Below are 13,526 nucleotides of genomic sequence, written 5' to 3' on the forward strand. Positions count from 1 at the left end.
CACATACAGATTTTTTTTTTTTTTTTTTTTTTCTTTTTGGTGATGGGGATGGAACCCAGGGCCAGGAGTATGCCAGGCAGGTTCTCTACCACTGAACTAATACATTCTCAGCCCAACAACTACAGATATTTATGTCTCTTATGCCCAGGTTTTTTCTTTCTTTTGCCCCAGTAAATGAGGAACAAGGACCAGATGGGCAAATTAATGGACAAAAAATAACTTTTAAAAGCACTCAGAATTTAGACCATATACTGACTTTAATGGGTAAAATATGAACTGGGACAGTATATCTCTTACATAATACATAATGACTCTAAAGAGACTCAATGTGATGAGTAACTTGAGCAAACTGAGCAACACTGAGTGCAGACTGAATGAACAAATGGATGAATACATTTAATACCATAAATCCCATATGATAATTTTTCTTTCTTCCATTAAATTTTCTATTTTTAAAAATTTAGTTTGTTCTTTTAATGGTAAATATTATTATATAAAATATTGGGATTTGTTGTGACATACTTGTATATGTACATACAATAATTTGGTCAATTTTACTCCTAATGTGATTTTGAACACTGTTTCCTATTTGTTTCCCTTTTATGCTTTGAGGAGGTGCAGATGTCCTCTTTGAAAGTTTGTTTACTTTCCTCTGTAGTTAATTATTAAAACTTTAGAAAACTCATTTAGAATTCTAGTACTGTGAAATGTTTTATATAAACAAGGAGAGAATTACCTTGATTCATTCAAGTAACAACCTTTTGGGAATAACTGTACTTATACAGTGATGCACATGATTAAGCGTGAGGAGAATCTAATACACATCATCCCTACATTTATAAATATCACCACAAAAGGCTATGTACTCATATGTTCTAATTCTGTAATGTTGCTTAAATTGTAGAGCAAAAAAGATATCTTTAGAATTAAGCCCAGATGGTAAGAGAATTTATGTACCAATATAAAGTACCCCCCACACCTGAGTAACTTTATTAGATATAAGAAATGACTATAAATTAATAAAATCAATAACATATTTATACTTTGGTCTCTGCAGTGTATACTACTTAAAATTTGCATCTCCACTTAAAATTATTTCTTTATTTTTCTTCTCCCTCTGTCTCTGAAAAAGAGGATGCTGTCATTAAATTCTAAATATTGATTTAAATAATGATCATTTTACATACTAATTTCAATTCTTTAAAAATGATATAGTTGAATATTTTCCTGGGAAAGAAACATACATTTTAAGAATGATAGACTAAAACACACCCATTTTTAAGATGCTATTTATCATTTATCTCTCATGATTACCTGGTTTAATTTCGAAAATAGATTTTCTTTAATTGTTTGAAACAATTTTTTTCAGTAATAAATATGTATCTCCCACATTTATAGAGTCATAAGCAGTGCTAAGCATCCCACACACTTTATAAATTTTGCACTGTGCCACCAAGATGATCAAGGATTGATGCTGTGGCAATGCAGGTGGAACAAAGTTAAACAGATTAATTTTCTGTGAAATTCTTAGAGCTTTTATTATATTGTTTATGGTACAAACATTTTCTATAATTCTTTAACAATGGGTTATTTTGATTAGAGCATTTATCTTTCACTAGAATTAGAGGAATAATACTGTAAGTATTAAGTGATGTTAGGTTTTATTAAGGGAGGCCAAAAAATTCACACTAATATATTTTGTTGGAATTTAGGTCATTGTTTTTAACTTTTATAGTGTTGGAGAAAAAAAATATTCAAACTTTTATTAAAATGGTAAAAGAAGACTTTATTCAGAACTTTTATAGTAGGTGTCAAGAGTATTGCAATAGAAGGGAGAGATGGGACTCAACTGAAAATGTAGTAAAAGCAGTTGAGAATGTATAGTTAACAACAAGAATTAGGAGTTTCAAGAGATGGGAATTTATTTAGTAGGAGTCACTATCCTGAATAGGACAATCGTGCTGAATAAACCTTACAGGATTATTACTGAAGGCAAAATATCAAGATTAGGGATGAAAAATTAGATTACATTCAGATACCATAAGTGAGGGATCTTCCTAAATTGATTTGCAGAAGTCCCTGCTACAACGGAACAAGGCAGACCAAAGACAAAGCCCAGTCTAAGGGTTCAGAAGAGTCAGTCTAAGGTTTAGTCAGAGTCTTTGTAGTGTTTTCATTTCCTATCTAACACGTTCTGCTCACTTCAAAGTCCGAAAGACTTTTACTTAAATATTTCCCTAAAAGTCTTAGTTTTTGATTACGCTTATGTATAATTTTCATAAAGTTAGTCTGCTCCTTTAAATACAGGTATCCAGGTACTTTAACACCATCCTATGAAGGGACTCTTCTGTGTGTACAGACATATCTAAGAGGCTTTAACAAAAATTAGTTGAGTAAATAACTCCTTGGGTCATTACACAGCATTAGGCACCAGACCTTCCTTCTTGTTATGAATAAGTAGATAACTGGACCAAATATACTAAGCAAATGTTTTATATATGACAACTGCCAGACCGTGGTCCCAGAGAGAAGAGCAATATGTAAGTGATCCTTGTGGTCTCTCTGGTTTTCTATCTGGAGCCAATTTGTGAGTTACAATGCAAAAGAAAAAGCCAAAAAGAACACAGAAGTCTTTTTTGGGGGGATGTACAGGGGATTGAACTCAGGGCACTTGACCACTGAGCCACATCCCTAACCCTATTTTGTATTTTTATTTAGAGACAGGGTCTCTCTCAGTTGCTTAGCGCCTCACTTATGCTGAGGCTGACTTTGACCTTTCGATAATGCTCTTGCCTCAGCCTCCAGAGCAGCTGGGATATAGGCATTAGTCACCATGCTTGGCCCCTTATTTCTTCATCTGAATGGAAATTTGCATATGTATAAAGTGACTTGCAACAACACCATTTAAAGAACCAGTAGACAGGAACTGCAAGAAGCAAAATCATTAGCTTTGATATGAACATTCAATTTCCAACCAGTCAAAATAAAAAGATTTAACAACTAAGGTATTTAGTAAAGAACCCAGAAAGGACTGACTTACAAAAGAGCTAAAATTCATTTAGAGAATGGAGGAGGGAAAAGGTGAGGGGAAGAGCAAGTACTGGGAACCAAAACGGAGCAAATTATATCTGCTGCATGTATGATTATATTAAAAGGAAACAATATTATGTATAACTATAATGGATTTAACAAAAACTCATTTAGATCAATCTTACGTGGCTTAAAAACAAGATTTAAAAGAATCACATTGAAAAAGTGCTAGTCAGTGAAATAAAACGTGAACATAGAAGGAATAAAGTCAAGTTACCCAAAAATGTTATATTCACAGTTCAATATTCACTCAAGATATTAAGACACAAAAAGAAGCAGAAAAATGAGATCCTTAAAATACAGGCAAATAAAAAAAATCTGTCAATAGAAAATATCATGTTCAAAGAAAGATGGTGGCCTTGATTTAAACTAGCATTATGTTATGTTTATATTATATTTTATTATTAAAGGTTTGGATCATAAGTCTGAAAGACACAGTCCTAGAAACAGCATTGCCAAATGTTGAAATCCTGAGAGATTGAAATCCCTAAAGTCCAAAATTCTAAAAGTTAACAATTTCAGAGATATTATTTTGGAAAAAATAATTTAAATTCTTTATAGATCATTAATTCACATTTATAAAGAATATTTGTTTGAGAAACACAGAAACAGGGTGGAACACTTCACAGGCCATTTTACACAATATAATAGGAAATAATAACATATTTTTCAAACATAAATGTCAGCTATTCTAACCGTTATGAGCAGATGAGCTACATTCACAAATTAGGTCAGAAAATGAACTGTATAACTGCATACCACTATGGTTTGAAATTGTGTGCAACATGATTTGTCAGTTCAGTCATCTGAAATTCCATGATGGACAACCTTGCTCTTTGGATGAGATTGACCCAAACCCTCAATGGGTCACCACTGTATATACAATCACTTTGAAAGAGCTGCAGTCGAGGATTTTTGTTTCGAAAATGTAGATGTATCAAAAGGACAGAACAGGGGCTGGGGAGATAGCTCAGTTGGTAAAGTGCTTGCCTTGCAAGCACAGGGCCCTGGGTTCGATCCCCAGTACCCCAAAAAAAAAAAAAAAAAAAAAAAAAAAAAAAGGTAGAACGTTCACTGTATAATAACATTTATACCTACATGAACCATGCTAACGCCTCAAAGTCAACATTATGATAATGTACTTTTGTACTGTCAATTTGTCCAAAAAAAAAAAAAAAAACTGGATAAAATGAATTAGATATCTCTAAAGAACTTTCCTGAACTTGTACCTCCATATTTCCAATACAGGGACAGAATGGTGCCTGCAAACACTCAGGGTGAGTCTTTCACACAAAGTCCACTCAGACTCACACACAAACTGCTCTGCCAAGACTCTCACAAACACATAAAAAAGGTTTTACTAGCATTCTAGGTATGTGAGCTAACTAGCATTATTCAGCTTTGTATATCACTAATATGCACTCATCCCTTTCTCAGAATTTGACTTTCTACCGAATTATATAGTCTTTTATTTTTTTATTTTTATTAACATAGGAAATGTGGTTTTCTGGACTTCCGTTTGTAAGGTTTCAACATTTGAGAATTTCACCACCATTCAAGATCGTGATTTTGGAGACTTCAAACTTTGGGAATTTTGATCTTTAAGGATTTCAACATTCAAGATGATGGCATTCTGTATCCTGTCTTTCCAGATCATGAATAGCACTCATGATGAAATAGACTTCCAATTTCAGCACAGAATACAAAGCATGGAGAAGTCCTTCCATCTTCTGTATCTTTGCCAGTATTTCTTTCTTTATTCTTCTATTAGCTTGAAAGAGATATTAAAATATATACAATTTGGTTGTGGGTCTTTCAGATCTATCAGTTATTGCATCATATGTTTTGACAGTCTTATTGGGTGCTTACAAACTTAAAAACTGTTTTATCTTTGTGAAGAGTTGCTGTCTCTAGCATTAACATAAAGCCCCTCTTAATTTCTGCCAATAATTTTTATAGTGCCGAATTTATCTGATACTAGAAAAGCCAGGTGTTTCTCCTGTCTACAGGGCAGGTCTATTTTCATATTTTTATTTTCCTCTGATGTGGGTCTTTACATAGTGTGTCTTTTATTATAGTCATTATATAATTGGTTCTTATTTTTCTGTGCAGTCTGGTAATCTCCATTTCTCAATTGAAATATTTACATGTAATGTATGCTCCATCATCAAACAATTTGGTTTTCTTTTACCCTTTTAAAGTTTTAGAGTCTACTTATTCTATTTAGAGGTATATTTAGAATTAACATTATTCCACTTCACATCTCAGACTCCATCATACATAGATATTAAGTCAAAAATTATAAAATAATAATAAATGTGAAGACCTGTGAGCCATGATAAAATTATTAAGGACACCTAATTTGAAATGATTTAATCAAAATGTTCTTCAAGAGGCACTTATATATGACTTATTAACACAAATGAATTTATTATTTCTAAAATTTTCAATCATCTAAAGAATGAAAAAAAAACTGGCATTTTTCTCACTGTTCCACTTTATTATTTAAATGAATTGAAAGAGCAACTCTCCATGTAGGTATATTTCAAAATACACTCTACTGTCATGTATATCTAAAAAGAAAAATGTAAAAAAAAATTGAATAAAGAAAAGAACATTGACAATATATGTATATTATTTGTAGAAAAAAATAGACTAGGAAAACGATGATTCTCCTCAACAGGTCTAAAGACACTATCTTTTTCTTTTTAATTTGTCTCAAGAAATGATGAATATAAATCATTTTGATTCAAGTTTAACACATGTTTTCATATGCTAGGTATCTATACTTTTCTGCCTGAGTTTTTTGCCTGCTTCTTCTGGAAGTCCAATTTCCTAATGTCTCAGAAAAATTTTGGCATGTACCCAAAAAGTGTTCAATGAAAAAATTATGTAAACTTCACATGATATTAGAAGTATTCTTTTTTTTTTCAAAAACCCTATTAGAGAAGGAAATGTGACATTTCTTATGTTTTATGTGCACCACTCTGAACCATCTTGGTTCTAAAATGACTTTTCAAAGAGAAGGTTACTACTGTTTGGCTAGAATCTGTGCCTACATGTAGGAAGACAGACACATCTACTGAATGTTTTGATAAGCATGACTTCTAAGGAGCAAACTGGACATCCTAGATATGCTTGACTCTTCAACTTTACCTACTCTCTTCTCATGTTGTGTTTCCCTTCATGTAGATTTTCTCAGAGACATGCATAAAGGATTGTGTAGTTTTGAAAATATTTTCCTTTTCCTCAAGAGGTAAATCTCCCTGATCGGATCAACTGCATGTACCTGGGTATCTATTATAATTGAACATATTTACATACAAAGGAATACCATGGATTATTGTATAATTTTAAATTTCTAGCATTTATGTTCTGATTTGCAAATATTATCATGATAATTTCTTCTGTTTAAAAAATATGGAGTAATCTATGTGAAAGAAAAAGAAAGGAGACAAAGCTGAATTTGAAATTCGATTGTCTTGTGTAGTTTTTTTTTTCACATATATTCCTAAACTTTGATCACATTGCCCCTCCCTCAGCCCAGACTCCCATTTGCCCAGTTTATCAAAGAGCTGATACTCTAGCCTACTCATGTTCTCTGTGACTTAACCTAAGATATTCTGTTCAGAGTAAAGATCCTAAGATATGACTAGAATAACATCCATTGAAAATCTCTCATGGAATATTTTAAATTATTAACAGTTTGACTTTCAAAGGATAGAAAATGTGAGAGTATCTCCCAGCCCTTCCTCTGCCCTAGAAGACACACTGCTGTAGTCCAGTGGGTTATTCCTTCCTCTCCAGACAGCTCAACTTTACCCAACTATTACCATGTTTTCCTTTATTCTTCTCCTCCATGTGTTTAGTGACATTTTAATTTGTTTCTAAGGTTGTTTCTGAAGGTTTTCTGCAAAATGCCTACTTATTCTAATAGAACCCCTCTTTCCAATGCTCCCTATTCAATACAATGTCCAGAAGGTACGATTTTTTTTTTTTTTTATTAAAGGATTCACTCAGATACAGGTACAAAAACAAACAACTGAAATACAAAACACACAAAGTTATAACATCACCAAAAAAGAGTAAGTTTGGTTCATAACTAATCTTCTGGGTAGATGCTCATGTTAAATTGTACTTGGGAAAAACAACTTTCATGGACATGCATACTGAACTGCTAAAATTATGTGGAAAATAACAATAATCCATATGTATGTGACTATATGTGCATGTGTGTGTGTGTGTGTGTGTGTGTGTGTGTGAAATTCATATGCATCTGTATGAAGTTCAATGGAAATTTCAAAAGGCATGTGTGAGGCTTTTAAATGCTTATTGCAATATTAACTGAAGCAGAAAATTAAATCAATCTGTATTTTGAATTCAAATGTGTAGGACTTAAATATGTATATTTAAACATAGAGATAGGATAAGCAGACATAAACTTTTGTGTGAATATGTGATATCATTATATTCCCAAAGAATCTATAATGTCATTTTAGTGGAATTTTATGCTTCAGTAAAGTTTTTGCAAGTAAATATCATCCGAATGAAAGTAAATGGCAAGACGTAAAGTAATGTAATGAAAGTGGAGCTATGAAAAAACTATGTGTGTGTGTGTGTGTGCATGTGTGCATGTGCATGTGTATATGTTCCAAATAATTTCTGAATATTGAATTTTGGTACTTTAGTTTTTACTGTTCTCTGTTTTTGCTGTGACTTATCCTCAATTCCCTCTTCTTCATTTAATTAAAACCTAAATATATATCTGTTTTCTGAGTCACTAATGACAAAAAAATTATCCAATTTACAGTTATTTTCAATGAATATGAAGAATAACATTTATAGATGAATGAATGCTTTGTTATAAAGGTTATGTTATTCTTAAAGAATAAGCTGGCAAGTCATCACCCCATGTGACGTTATTTTTTTCATATTATTTTATTTGATAACAGCATCTTAAATGCATATCTTCAAAACATATAATAATATTTATACTATTTTTGTCTTTGTTATGCTTCTTGGGAAAAAGGAGGTGTTTATATGAGTATGTGATAAATTTGGTGAAGTATCTTCCCCTAATGTCTTGGGACTCCAAAAAACCAGCAGGTTTATAGAGGTTGCGTTGTTCAGTATTTGAAAAATAGCAATTATTGCAAGGAATATTGTACTATTTTATATTTCTCCTTTACTGTTTACACTGGCATCTCTTTTAAGTTCTATAACCATAATCATATATAGTTTTTCTTTATCTTTTTGTTTTGTTCCAGGAATTGAACCCAGAGTCGCTTTAGCACTGAGCCACATCCCCAACCTTTTTTTATATTTTAGGTCCTCACTAAATTGCTGAGGCTACCTTTGAACTTGTGATCCCCTTGCCTCAACCTCCTGAGCCACTGGAATTACAAGTGTTCACCACTGTGCCCAACTCAAAATCCAAGACTCTTATATTGTATAAGAGTATCCTCATTTAACAGCACAAGGTAGATGCTCCAAAATGTTCATTGAATGAATGAATTTAATAACTCATGAAAAGGTTGTTACCTCAATCTGAAGCACTATTATGCATATTACTTGGTTGTCAGGATGTAGCTAGAAGGTTGTCCACTGAATCTAGACTCATGAACGAAACTAGTATGAATAGAAATATTATAGGTTTTATCTGTGAACATATTTCAGAGGATAGAAATGTCAACACACACAAATCAATACCTAATAATAAAGCATATATAAATAGAAACAGATTGCACTGAAATTTTTAAGTGTTTTTCAGTAGAAAAGACTCCTGTCATGAATTTTAACTTTTATACTAGATACAAATGTATATACTATGGCATATTACTAAGAATTGCAGCAACTTTTATTACTTCTATAAAGGGCCCCAAATGATCTTGGTAACTTTTCTATATTTCATTTTGGAAATTTCCATTAATTCTCATGCAAATATGCTTATAAATGGTTATTCACAACATCAGTAAATATAAAATTATCACCTATGAAATAATGTATTTTAAAATAAAAATGAATAATTTCAGAGTATGCAATTATCCCCACCAATCCATTTTTTGATGCCACTAGGTAGGTTTCCTAGTGCAATAGGGATTCCTATACAAGAACATCTCATGATCTTCATTACTTATCCCTACTTCCCTAACTTGAGCTTTTACAACCATGAAATTCTCATTCATAAATCAACTCTACAAGATTGTTTGGATTCAATGGCTCTGTGTGTAAATTGTTATTCAACTTCTTCACTTTCATAATCAAACTAAAGAAATTGCTTGTGGGTACATCTTTTAAAAACATAGAGAAAATTATTTTCTATCAGCATCATAAAATATAGCTAGACTATCTGAACATATATAGTCTAGACTTTTTAAAAGCCCTGCTAGCACTTGCACCAATCACTTTATTACTCCTGTCTGCTTTTGTTAACTATATAATTCAATTTGCTGAACAAAAGAATCATTGTTTTGATGAGTGCAAGCTTTGGGTTTGTTGTCACATATCTGCATCAACAGAATTCAAGAGAGAGAATCACTTTTTCAGTTAGTATATGCTTGTGTTTTTACGACAAACTTGCCCATTTGTTAATTCATAATTGAATATTACAGGTTGCAGAATAAGAACTGGAGGAGAACTTGTGTATCATCTAGTCTATTCTCTGTCTGACTTCTATATACAATTTTTAGAAAAAAAATCCAACATCACTTGGATTTTCTTTTGTTCATCCTGTTCAGTTTGAAGTTAATAAAGCTGTGAAATGAGCTTTATTTCATTTTACTCATAATATTTTTAGATACTTAGACAATGTATGTGTATGTGGATTTGCCAATGGAAGGCTGTGACTTCTCAACATGAAAATCCTTGTGGTCACCCAAAAATGGGCATGATACAATGTGAGACCACAGTTGGCTCTGGCAGTTGGTAATTCTGGACAACTCTGTAAAGCAATATGTCTCTGTGAAGTTAACTGTCATTGACAGATTTTAAGAATAAAGGTATTTTATTATTTAGAAGTATATCAATTAATTTGATGATACTTATGTAAGTAGCCACAGTTGGGCCAATTTGGGGGCACAGAGGAGACACTCATCAAGAAACATAATAAGACTGTTTCTAGGTATCATATTCTTCAGAAACATGGATGGCTCAGTACAGTGAAGAGAGGGTTCTAATTCTCACACAATTCACCAATTTAATTTTTTCATCCTTGTCATACTATTTTATTTATTTCTGAAACAATTACGGTTTGCTATTACATAGGCATTGATAACAGATAACAGGTTTTACAGTTTGGTAATCAGAATCCCATCATTGCTATCTGCCAGTAACACTGGATCCCATTCCCTTCAGGTCTCAACTCTTAACAACATCTAAAATAAGAACACAAAGCTGGATGAGGTGGCAAACGCCTGTTATCCCAGTGATTCAGGAGGTTGAGACAGGATATTGCAAGTCTGAGGCCAGCTTCAGCACCTTAGCAAGGCCCTAAGCAATTTAGTGAAACCCTGTCTCGGGGAAAAAAAAAAAAAAAAAAGTTAGAGATGTTGCTTGGTGGTTAAATTCCCCTGGGTTCAATTCCCTGTCTTTTTTACTAAAAAATAAAAATAAAATAATAAACATTTTAATTATACTCAATGTCAGCATGTATTATGTTTCATTTGAGGGCTACAAAGAAAAGGAGCTTAAAAGATTCATCAAATGTTTAAATGACTGTCATATCTGTTACCAAAGTCTGCTCTACCTTTTTCTCTGAATCATACACTAAATTCTCTTCTGGAAAGACTTTCCCCAAGTAAATTCCATGTAGCTTTTGTGGTACTAACTTGACCCATATTATCAAGGAAAGGGTAATACTCAAATCCACTTATTTAGAATGTTTTTGGTAAAGTAACAGAATGATTACTGATAAGATTCACATAATTTTTTTTCTTTTTTTGGTTCCTGGGGAAAATGTACTAATGGGCATCAGTAAGTGAGGGCTTGTCTAATAGTGAACTATACTTAGATATAGAAGACCTAAGAGGAGAGAAATTCTGAGCATGATGATTCTGTATACTCCACCTTCTCACATTGATAAAACTGTGCCCGATGCAAGGTTTATTACATATTTGGCTTATGTTGGTTACTTGCTTCTACCAATCCACCTTGGTCCTTTGACATCATGTTTAAACATTTGTGCCTCTTCCACATGTAACATTCTTCTATGATGTTGTCACTTTCTTATAGTTCAGACATCAAAGAGCCATTATTAGCCAGGCTTATATTTCATGCTAGTGCCAAGTTTATCAGGCTGTAAGCAGAGAACATATCCTCCAGTATGCAGGTAGACCTTGCATACCCACAGCTTAGGTACTGCCTTTCAAATGGATAGTGTTATTTGAATATGAGGTGCCTTTCCTGAAATGCTCATGTTAGGAAATGGGGCAACGTTCAGAAATGAAATGATTTAATTATGAAAGCTGCAACCTAATCAACAGATTAATCCATTTGATAGCTTGATAATTTGAATTGATTATTGGTGATAACTGTAGGCAAGTAGCGTATGACTAGATGAAGTAGGTGACTGGGGGCACACTGTTAGATAATGTCTTTTGTCCCTGGCTCCTCTCTTTCTCTCTCTCTGCTTCCTGGTACAATGAGCTGAGCAGTTTTCCTCTACCACAACCTTCCACCATGATGTTCTGCCTCAATTCAGGCCCAAAGCAAGAGTCTGCCAGCCATGTACTGAACTTCTGAGACTATGAGTCCAAAATAAACATTTATTCCTCTAAGGTGTTCTTGTCAAGTGGTTTGGTCAGAGAAGTGAAAAATTGACAAATACAGTAGCCTAAGATCAAACATCTCTGAGACTTTTGGGCAGCCCAGACTGCATATACCTTAGCACTAAGAATGTCATTTAACATTTCCCGTTACTTGTAGATAAAACCCAAGCAAAAATCTGGCAGCTACAGATAAATCATCCTTAATAAATATGTCCTTTTAATCTGGATTATTTATTTATTTATTTATTGAGACAGGATCTCAATATATTGCTCAGTCTGACCTCAAACTCCAGGGTTCAAGCAATCTTTCCTACCTCAGTCTCCCTAGTAGCTGGGGAAACAGTTGAGAGGAACCACTCCCAGCTCTAATTTCAGTTTGATTTTTTTTTTACTGAGAACTTAAAATATTACAGTTTCAGTATTATTTGTACAGTAGCTCAAATTCAACAAAAAACTCTGGGCTAGAAAACATAAATGAATGATTGTGTAAGTCTGGTATACCTCTGTAGACTTGCTATATGTATCTTTTAAAAAAATGTAAAAATTACTATAAGCCTCCATTATACATAATGTTTTTTAGATAAAATCAGATCTTAATTAAGAATTTTACTTCAAATAATCATACCCAGTAAGGATCAAACAAAGCAAAAATTGATTTATTAGGAGGATTTTTGTACAACAAAGAGAAAGTCTATGAATAAGGCCCAGAGGTACCCATAGCACAAGGCATCTGCTATCATGAGACAGGGACACAGTGATTATGACAGTGGAATGAAAGACTGTAAGTCACTCTACTTAATATAAGGTCGGAATGATGAGGCCTCAGTGAATGTTCATGTTGAAACTGATTCTGGGACCACTGAAGATCATCACAATACAATAAATCATGTTACTGTGTTTGTTACATTAGATCTTAGATTTAAATAAAATATATCACTGTGGCCAGAAAGTTGTAAACATGTATAAATGTGCATTTTATTTCTCCAAAGTGCAATTCAATTTAAACTGAGAGCAAAAACACCTGCAGTGGCATCTAAATTAAAAACAGAGATTGCTGTGTCTCACTGTCAAAAAGCACCTCTTATTTTAGAACTTTCTAAAACTGATTGTGCAGAAACCACTTTATTTGACTGCTTGAGATCAATGTTTCTTTCAGTTTTGGTGTCTTTAGAAATGATTAGAAAATCAGTCTGCCCTTTCAAATATGTCATTTTACAAGTGGAAATCTTATATCATACATAGGGAAGGCAATAAGGTTTAGGGGTGATAGGAGAATATACTTTGCTTCTAAAATATTGTCAGATGTAATATTTTATAGATTCCTTAGTAGTACCTTCCCTTAATTGGTTTAGGGTGCTATAATAAAATAGAGTTTGCATAGCTTATCAATGACAGAAATTTGTTTCTTAAAGTTCTAGAATTTGGGATGATTGAGATCAAGTTGCCAGTGGTCCTCATGTCTGGTCCAGGCCTATATCCTGGTTCTTAGATGACACTCCCAGTTGTGGCTTCACAAGGGGAAGAGATAAGACAGCTTTCCTGAGGTTATTTTATTAAGGCAGGAAGACTATTCACGAGGGCTCTGCCCTGATGGCCGAATCACCTTCCAAAGGTCCATCTTCTGACAGAAATGCACTGGGTAGTAGGTTTCAACTAGTAACTTTTGAGTAG

At 33.2% G+C, this 13,526-nt stretch overlaps 1 protein-coding gene across 2 annotated transcripts in view; it reads right to left on the reverse strand.

Moving 5' to 3' along the window:
* The window catches only part of Luzp2 (leucine zipper protein 2), a 503,818-nt gene that overhangs the window by 137,726 nt on the left and 352,566 nt on the right, over positions 1-13,526 (reverse strand). The window lies entirely within an intron of this gene.

Source organism: Sciurus carolinensis, chromosome 11, assembly GCF_902686445.1.
Source record: "Sciurus carolinensis chromosome 11, mSciCar1.2, whole genome shotgun sequence".
NCBI lineage: Eukaryota > Metazoa > Chordata > Mammalia > Rodentia > Sciuridae > Sciurus > Sciurus carolinensis.